At 43.7% G+C, this 9,229-nt stretch overlaps 1 pseudogene; it reads left to right on the top strand.

Moving 5' to 3' along the window:
- The first annotated feature begins 1,263 nt into the window (after positions 1-1,263).
- Positions 1,264-9,229, top strand: part of LOC128779233 (protein bicaudal C homolog 1-like) — a 39,886-nt pseudogene continuing 31,920 nt past the window's right edge.

Raw genomic sequence — 9,229 nt, 5'->3', positions numbered from 1 at the left:
CGTGCTCCAAAAGCTTGCTGGTTTGATCCCCTGTTTGGCGCTTGTACAGGCAGCAAGTCATCAATGTTTCTCTCCCACATCCATGTTTCTCTTTCTCTCTGTGCCCCCTTTTCTGCCCCTGGAAAATCAATAAATGTATCCTCAGGTGAGGATTAAAAAATAAAGTGAAATGAGCGTGTGTGATTTTACAATGAATGTGAAGTTCTATTTAAAATTTGAAGGAAAAATCAAATCTGAATAGGCACTCTACTAAGCACTCTACAAATACTACTCAAAACTAATCCTCAAAACTAATTCAGAACAGAGAGATTATGGAATTTCACCAGGATCCAATAGCTGTTAAGTGGGGATGTGGGATTTAAATTCAGCCTGCCTGGTTCTTACCCCTCACTCTGCTTTACTACCTGGTATTTCATTGAAATGATTTCTGGTTGTTTCCTCTTTATTCCTTTTCTTTTCTTGTTCTTTTTGTTGTTTTTTCACTTTCAAGAATTATTTACCTTAAAGTTATTAAATATTTTAGAATTTCCCCCCAAAGTATATCTTTTGACTGAATTTCAAAGGTTAAACTAAAAGAAAAACTAAGTTTAAAAATCACACTATTTAATGAATATGTTTAATTGGTAGAATTCAGAAGATGATGTGAAACAATTGATATTTTTAAGATCTTCTTGTCTTTTGACTTTTTAATTTTACTTCCTAAGGCCTGGAGAACTTCAGTATCAATCTTGTAAATTAGACAAGATTTCATGTCAGTGTTTATAATTTTATAACCCTAAATTTCCCAAAATTAAATACATGGATCCCAGTATGACCATAATTATTCATTAGGTCTTAGGATTTTACATTTTGCTTTAATATAACTAATCTCATACTTTGTGTTGGTTTCCTTAAGCTATACTTCGCTATCTCTTCCATGCTCTTCTTCCCACCAAAGAGTACAATAGGCCTACTTGGTCGAGTTTGACATGCAGTAATACATTGATCGAAATTGTGAAAATGTGTGTAAATACTTCTTTATTCAGTTTTGAGATTTATTTTTATCTCTAATTTTTCTATCATCTTAGTTCTACAGTCCTATTAGCATATATATATATACATATATATATATATATATATATACACACATGTGCCTTTTTGAATGGTGTTTTCACCTATTGTTAGTCATTTGAATGTAATGTTTCATGAATGATGTCTTAAAAAATGAGTCATTTCCACCCTGCTGCTTCCGATCCGGGGGCGGGGCACGGCGCTCCTTAGACAATGGCCAGATGTTTGCTCGCCCTGGCTCCCCTGCCGCCCAGCGAGCAGAGTGGGCGGCCTACGGCTGAGGGTTCCACACCTGGCTGCCCCATGCCCCTAGGCTTCCGAGCTGGAGCTGGAGGAGGACAGGGCAGGGAGCGGGTGGGAAGGCGGTGGAGCAGGATGGTGACCCGTTGGAGGAGGAGGGGCTGGAGGAGGTGGACCAGGAGCAACGGCCCTCGCTACTCCTCCCGTTGTGGGCGCTCAGGGCCGCTGTGTCGACCCAGAAGATCCCAGACGATCCCCGCGGGTCCCTGCGGAGGATCTGCTCCCTGCCGCAGGCCTGAATGGCCTGAAGCGGCTGCGGGCAGCAGCTGGTGCAAGCAAGGTACTCTGGGGCCCGCGCCCAAGGCGGGGGCAGGTTCGGGAGCCGGGCTGCGCAGGAGCCCCATGCACCCCACCTGGTGCGTCCTGGCGCCCAGCTCCGACGTGACTGATACTGCGGGCGCCAGGGTTGTGCTGGAATCAGAGCACCCGGAGCCAAGACAAATACGTATATGGTGAAGAGCCCATTTTCTTAAAAAAAAGATTTTATTTATTTAGTTTTAGAGACGGGCAGGGAGGGAGAAAAAGAGGGAGATACACATCCACGTGTGGTTGCCTTTGGCGCGCCCCCTACTGGGGACTTGGCCCACAACCCAGGCACGCGCCCTGCCTGACTGGGAATCCAACCAGTGATGCTCTGTTTTCCCGCAAGGGCTTGATCCACTGAGTCACACCAGCCGGGCCAAAGAGTCCATTTTTATAGTCACTGCATGGAGAGAGGAGGTTGCCATGGCCAAAAGAGAAATCCCTCAGCTACAGAACGCGCCTTGAAGCCCCCTCACTCCTGTCCCATTTCCGCATCTGAAAACAAAAATGGCCCTTCCCTGGGGTGCGAGGTTGGGTCGTCCTGTAGCCCTATTCAGTCCTGGCCAAACCACCTTTCAGGTGGCGTCCCACGTGGTGTGGTAGTATTGGTAGTTGGACCCAAAGGAACAACTACTAAAATAACTTAGCAGCAAACCCACACATATATGAGATATGTATGAGCAGAGATAAGGAGCCCTGGTGCTTTAAATAATAAGTGCCCATTTTCTTCTGTAATAAATTGTTTAGTAATGATTTATTGCCAGTTCAGCCCTCTTGGAACCTCTCTCTTAAGTGGTTGCAAAATTCAGTAGTCATATATGCAGTAAAAATTCAATGGGATAACTCGATGATATTAAGTGCTAGTGAGAAAGTGAGGAAACAAGAATGTTCCTATGTTAATATTGTGTGAATTGGCACACGCACTTTGAATAACAATTTGAGACCATGTGATAACACTAAAACCACTCGTACCCTACCCCATCAATTCTACTTCTAGTTATACACTCTGAAGAAACCTTTGTACCAGAAGTTGAAGGATAAGAATGATGTTGAATAAAAAAGCAAGTTGTGTAATAACATAAACTCACTGGTAACATTTACATATATTTTTATTTCAGTAGGTAAAAACACCAAACAGTCATGCCTTCTATTTCTGAAATACTAAACTCTGTCTTGTCATATATGCATAATAACACACACACACACACACTATATATATACACACACACACATATATGTATACATATATATATAACATACAATCTTGTATATGTGTAAATAATGCGGTATTCAGTGTCCAGCTTAAGACAATCATGCCTTCTTCAAAAGAAAACTTTATTTAAAAAATATTTTATTGATTATGCTATTGCAGTTCTCCTGACATTTGCACCCCTCCACCCAGCACCCCCCACTCCCTCAGGCAATCCCCACACCACTGTTCATGTCCATGGGTGACGTGTGTAAGTTCTTTGGCTATGCCATTTCCTATACTGTACTTTACATCCCCATGGCTATTCTGTGACTACCTATTTGTACTTCTGAATCCCCTCACCTCTTCACCCTTCCCCCACACCCCCCTCCCATCTGGCAACCATCAAAACCCTCTCCATATCCCTGATTCTGTCTCTGTTCTTCTGGTTTGCTTAGTTTGCGTTTTAGATTCAACTGTTGATAGATATGTATTTTTGCCATTTTATTGTTCATAGTTTTGATCTTCTTCTCTTTTCTTTGATAAGTCTCTTTAACATTTCATATAATAACAGTTTGGTGATGATGAGCCCCTTTAGTTTTTTCTTGTCTGGGAAGTTCTGTATCTGCCCTTAAATTCTAAATGATAGCTTTGCTGGGTACAGCAATCTTGTCTGTAGGTCCCAGCTTGTCATAACTCTGAATATTTCTTGCCGATCCCTTCTAGTCTGCAAAGTTTCTTTTGAGCAGCTGACAGTCTTATGGACACTCCCCTGTAGGTAACTAACTTCTTTTCTCTTCCTGCTTTTAAGTGTCTCCCTTTATCTTTACCCTCTGGCATTTTATTTATTTATTTATTTTTATTTTTTAAATATATTTATTGATTATGCTATTTCAGTTGTCCCATTTCCCCCCCTTCACTCCACTCCATCCTGCCCACCCCCTCCCTCCCACATTCCCCCCCTATAGTTCATGTCCATGGGTCATACTTATAAATTCTTTGGCTTCTACATTTCCTACACTATTCTTACCCTCCCCCTGTCTATTTTCCACCTATCATCTATGCTACTTATTCTCTGTACCTTTCCCCCACTCTCCCCCTCCCACTCCCCTATTGACAACCCTCCATGTGATCTCCATCTCTATAGTTCTGTTCCTGTTCTAGTTGTTTGACTAGTTTGCTCTTGTTTTTGTTTTAGGTGTGGACGTTAATAACTGTGAGTTTGCTGCCATTTTTACCGTTCATATTTTTTATCTTCTTTTTCTTAGGTAACTCCCTTTAACATTTCATATAATAAGGGCTTGGTGATGATGAACTTCTTTAACTTGACCTTATCTGAGAAGCACTTTATCTGCCCTTCCATTCTAAATGATAGCTTTGCTGGATACAGTAATCTTGGATGTAGGTCCCTGCGTTAATCTTGGGTAATGTAATTATGATGTGCCTTGGTGTGTTCCTCCTTGGGTCCAGCTTCTTTGGGACTCTCTGAGCTTCCTGGACTTCCTGGAAGTCTATTTCCTTTGCCAGATTAGGGAAGTTCTCCTTCATTGTTTGTTCAAATAAGTTTTCAATTTTTTGTTCTTCCTCTTCTCCTTCTGGCACCCCTATAATTCGGATGTTGGAACGTTTCAAGGTGCCCTGGAGGTTCCTAAGCCTCTCCTCATTTTTCTGAATTCTTGTTTCATCATTCTTTTCTGGTTGGATGTTTGTTTCTTCCTTCTGGTCCACACCATTGATTTGAGTCCCATTTTCCTTCTCATCACTATTGGTTCCCTGTACATTTTCCTTTGTTTCTCTTAGCATAGACTTCATTTTTTCATCTGGTTTTCGAACAGATTCAACCAATTCTGTAAGCATCTTGATAACCAGTGTTTTGAACTGTGCATCCGATAGGTTGGCTATCTCTTCCTCGCTTAGTTGTATTTTTTCTGGAGCTTTGAAGTGTTCTGTCATTTGGGCCATTTTTTTTTTTTTTTTTTTTTTGTCTTGGCGCGTCTGTTACTTTAAGGGGCAGAGCCTTAGGTGTTCCTGGGGTGGGGCAGGGTAAGGCTGGTGGCCCTGCTCTGACGCTGTACATGGGGGAGGGGCCGAGAGGGAGCAATGGCGCCTGCTTCACTTTCCTCCGGATTTCAATCTTTCACTCCGGTACCCACAATCAAATTGGGCCCCTCTGGTGCTGATTCCCGAGTGGGTGGGCTTGTGCACACTCTAGGCCCTGTGGGTCTCTCCAACGACCTCTCCTGTGAGGCTGGGAGTCTCTCCTGCTGCCGCCCCAACCCCCATGGGCATTTTCAATCAGAGGTTTGAGGCTTTATTTCCTCGCACTGGATCCCTGGGCTGCTCAGTCTGTCTGCCTTGCTCCCCACCATTTGTCCGGTTTATCTGTGCACGAATGTGGGGCCGTAGGGTCTGCTAGTGGTCAGACTGCCTGCCCCGTTCGTCCCACACTCCACCAGTCTCGGTCCCTCCACAGCCACTCGAGTCCTCGCTGCCCCAGTGCCCGTCTCCGCCCCTCCCACCGGTCTGGATGAATGTTTATTTTTTATTTCCTTGGTGTTAGACTTCCTTGCCGTTGGATTTTCTGTCAGTTCTGGTTGTGCGAGGAGGCGCAGTGTGTCCACCTACGCCGCCATCTTGGTTCTCTGACCCTCTGGCATTTTAATTATGATGTTTCTTGGTGTGTTCCTCTTTGGGTCCAACCTGTTTGGGACTCTCTGTTCTCCCTGGACTTGTAAGTCTATTTCCTTCACCATGTTAGGGAAAGTTTCTTTCATTTATTTATTTTTTTCAAATAGATTTCCAATTTCTTGCTCTTTCTATGCTCCTTCTGGCACCCCTATGATGCGATGTTGGACCTCTTGAAGTTGTCCTAGAGGCTGCCTACACTATCCTTATTTGTTTGGACTCTTTTTTTCTTCTTGTTCTTCCGATTGGTTGTTTTTTGCTTCCTTATGTTCCAAATGATTGATTTGATTCTCAGCTTCATCCACACTACTGTTATTTCGCTGCAAATTGTTCTTTATTTCAATTAGTGTATCCTTTGTTTCTGACTGGACCTTTTTTTTTTGCTGTTGATGTCTTCACTGAGTTCCTTAGTATCCTTATAAGCAGTGTTTTGAGCTCCACATCTGATAGATAGCTTATCACCATCTCGTTTAGTTCTTTTTCTGGAGTTTTGATCGGTCTTCCTTTTGGGACATTTTTGTCTGTTCATTTTGGCAGCCTCCCTGTGTTTGCTTCTATGTACTAGATAGAGCTGCTATCTTGGTGTCGTGGCCTAATGCAGTAGGTGTCCTGAAGGTTCCGACGGCACAGCCTCCCCTATCACCCAAGCTGGGTACTCGAGGTGTGCCCCTTTTGTGGGGTGACCACACCCTCCTCTTGTAGTTGAGTTTTGGTTGCCCTTGGCAAACCAATGGGAGGGATTTATCCAGGACAGTCAGCTGCAAGGATTGGCTGTGACCATTTAACACCAACCTGTACCCTCCATGAAGGATCAGCTGTGCAGATGGAGGGTGGTGGTACTCTAACATGGTCTGTACCTGTCCACTGGGTGTGCTGGCCCTGAGGTTTCCTGGGTGATGATGGCCAAGGTCAGCCTCCACCTGTGTTTTGTCTTGGGCCACCCTGCCTGAGCTGTAAAGCAATCTGAGATGGCTCCTACTTGTTCTGAGCTTGGAGATTCCCAGGTGAAGCCACCCTGTGACTCTAGCCTGGCTGCTGCAGGTGTCAGGCCAGGGACTCACTGAGGCCAACTGTTGCTTGTTTGATAGGATTTGGGAGGTTGTGAAGCATGAACAAGACCAGCCATTCATATGGAAAAGCAGCTTGGGTGGGCCCATAAGTTGGGTGGGGAAGACTCTCTGGGGATCTCCAGGGTGGGGCAAACAGTGTTGGTCACCAGCCAGGTTGATGGAGTCTCAGATATGGCACCAGCTGTGGGCTCTGTGGGGGGGGAGGGTTTAGCAAAGGGACAATGGCCTCTTCCCATCCTGATGCCAGACACTTCAATTCCTCACTGTATACCACTGGTGAGACTTTCAAGCTGCTACCCTCGTGCTGGAGCTCAGAGGGAGTGAGTCTGAATAGGTGAGTCCATGTGTGGGTTCTTTAAGAGGAACTGCTTGGGGTTCCAGAAGTTTCTTCTACTGACTCAATCCCTGCTGGTTTTTGCAGACAGAAGTTGTGGGGACTTATCTTCCTGGCACTGGAACCCTGGGCTGGGGGGCCTGGTATGGGGCTGGGACACCTCACTCCCGAGAATTTTTTATCACCCCCCAGAATTTTTATCTACCACACATGAAATGGAGCAGCCCATTTCATGTCTGTGCCCCTCCTACCCACCTGGATGGTTGTGGTTTCTTTATTTCTATAGTTGTCAGACTTCCATGCAGCTCAATTTCTGACTATCCTAAGTTAAAGTTGTTTTATATTTTAGTTGTAATTTTCATGGGGTTGTGCAAAGAGGTGAGCCATGTCTGCCTATGCTGCCGTCTTGACTGGAAGTCCTCAGAAGAAAACTTTAATGAAAAGGTAGCATTGATTGTAAGTGAACTTGATATAACGAGTTTAGAGAATAGGGCATTAGTTTTATGTATTGTGAAGCTTCATGCATGCTTGACTAATTTGAGTTGACTAGAGTCACTGCAGATTTTAGGACTGAAAGAAGGTTGAATTGACTTTTGAGGACTGTGCATGTAAGATGGACAGACACAAGAAGAATTCAGGAGTTCAGTAAGAAATGAGCAGAAGTCAGAGGAAATGGATGGTAAGCCTCACAGCATCCTGGGCCATTTAAGTATGCCTCGCTGGCCCCACATTCACTACTGCTTTAACTGCTTCTCAACTTCAAATGTTCTTTATTGTTCATTGGAGGCTTTCTCTCTTGGGTGCACCTTTCCAATTTTCTAGAGGAGTCCAGTGAGAAAAAAATGTACTGTTTAGAATTCATTTTACTATAAGCTTTGCCATTAGTGAGGAATAATGGTACCTCAAGGTCTCTTAGTTAAGTAGTAGATTGCAAATGTCAAGCATAAGTGACTATTATTATGCAATCTATATGCTGCATGGAGACAGTTTGATTTGTTTTGTAAAAATGAGATAAGTGCGGGGGCAGGGGGGAGAGCTTTAACATAAAGAGAAGAGGATGTAAGCAAGGATGGCCCTAGAGATGGGCCTGAGCTCCAGGCCTTCTCCTGCCCTCCACAGCTCTGTGGTCATGGAGGCTAAGTCCCTTATCTTCACTAAATAGGAATAATAATTTCCAGCTCATCATAAGGTTTTGGTGGGAATTGCAATATGTGGGCAGCTTCCACCACAGTGCCTAGAACATGGGACACACCCAGTAAATGGTAACTAACTTTTTGTGGTTTTACCAAAAGGAGGAAACATATGCAGTTAGGATTAGCAGCTGACTTGAAAGCAGCATTAATAAATTCCTTTAGTGGAATTCTTATTACCATATTAATTTCCCACCCATCTCCCCAATTAATTGTAGACTACTTGTATGTCACTTTCCTCGATGTGTTTTCATAGTCTGTGATGGTGAAAAGTGTTGAGCAAAATGCCTTAAATATGTACAAAGCAAAGAAATGTCTCCTCAGACTCAAGGTGGTGGGGTTACCATAGCAACCACCTCCCCCCACCCCATGCCCAGCCCGGATATATTAGTCTTAGCAGGCCTTGGACTCACTGGACTATGTATAAAACATTATTATAGCACTTCTCAGTCACTGGTGGACCCACTTCCCTTTCTTTTTACTCTTTGAGACTACATTAGAAAGGCTGTGTTTTTCCTTTTGGGGCCCTAAGATCAGATGAAAAATAACAAAACTCATGTGGAGATGCCAGTCACAACTTAGCGGGAAGACTTCTTGTTGCAGTAGAGAGAAAAAATCATTAAACAGAGATTCTGAGCAACTCAATTTTTTAAATGTTTTCATGGCTCTCCCAACCTTACAATACCTAATGCGTTAAATATTTCTGGAAACTTGTACACAAATCCATATTCGACTTTAGAACACATTTTAAATATCAGAAGGAAAATTCATTACCTGTAACAAGCATTAAATTAAAAAAAAATTATTGTTGTTCAAGAACAGTTTTCTGCCCTTTCCCCTCACCTCTTTCCCCCACCCCAGCCATCCCCACCTCCCTCCCCTGATTCCACCCCCTCTTGGTTTTGTCCATGTGTCCTTTGTAGTTGTTCCTGAAAACTCTTCACCCTTTTCCCCTCATTATCCCCTCCCACCTCCACTCTGGCTACTGTCAGATTGCTCTTAATTTCAATGCTTCTGGTTATATTTTGCTTGCTTGTTTGTTTTGTTGATTAGGTTTCACTTAAAGGTGAGATCATATACTATTTGTCCCCCACCGCCTGGCTTATTT

This window comes from Desmodus rotundus, chromosome 9, assembly GCF_022682495.2.
Source record: "Desmodus rotundus isolate HL8 chromosome 9, HLdesRot8A.1, whole genome shotgun sequence".
NCBI lineage: Eukaryota > Metazoa > Chordata > Mammalia > Chiroptera > Phyllostomidae > Desmodus > Desmodus rotundus.
The sequence above is the reverse complement of the archived record's forward strand: the minus strand, read 5'-3'. Positions and strand labels throughout refer to the sequence as shown.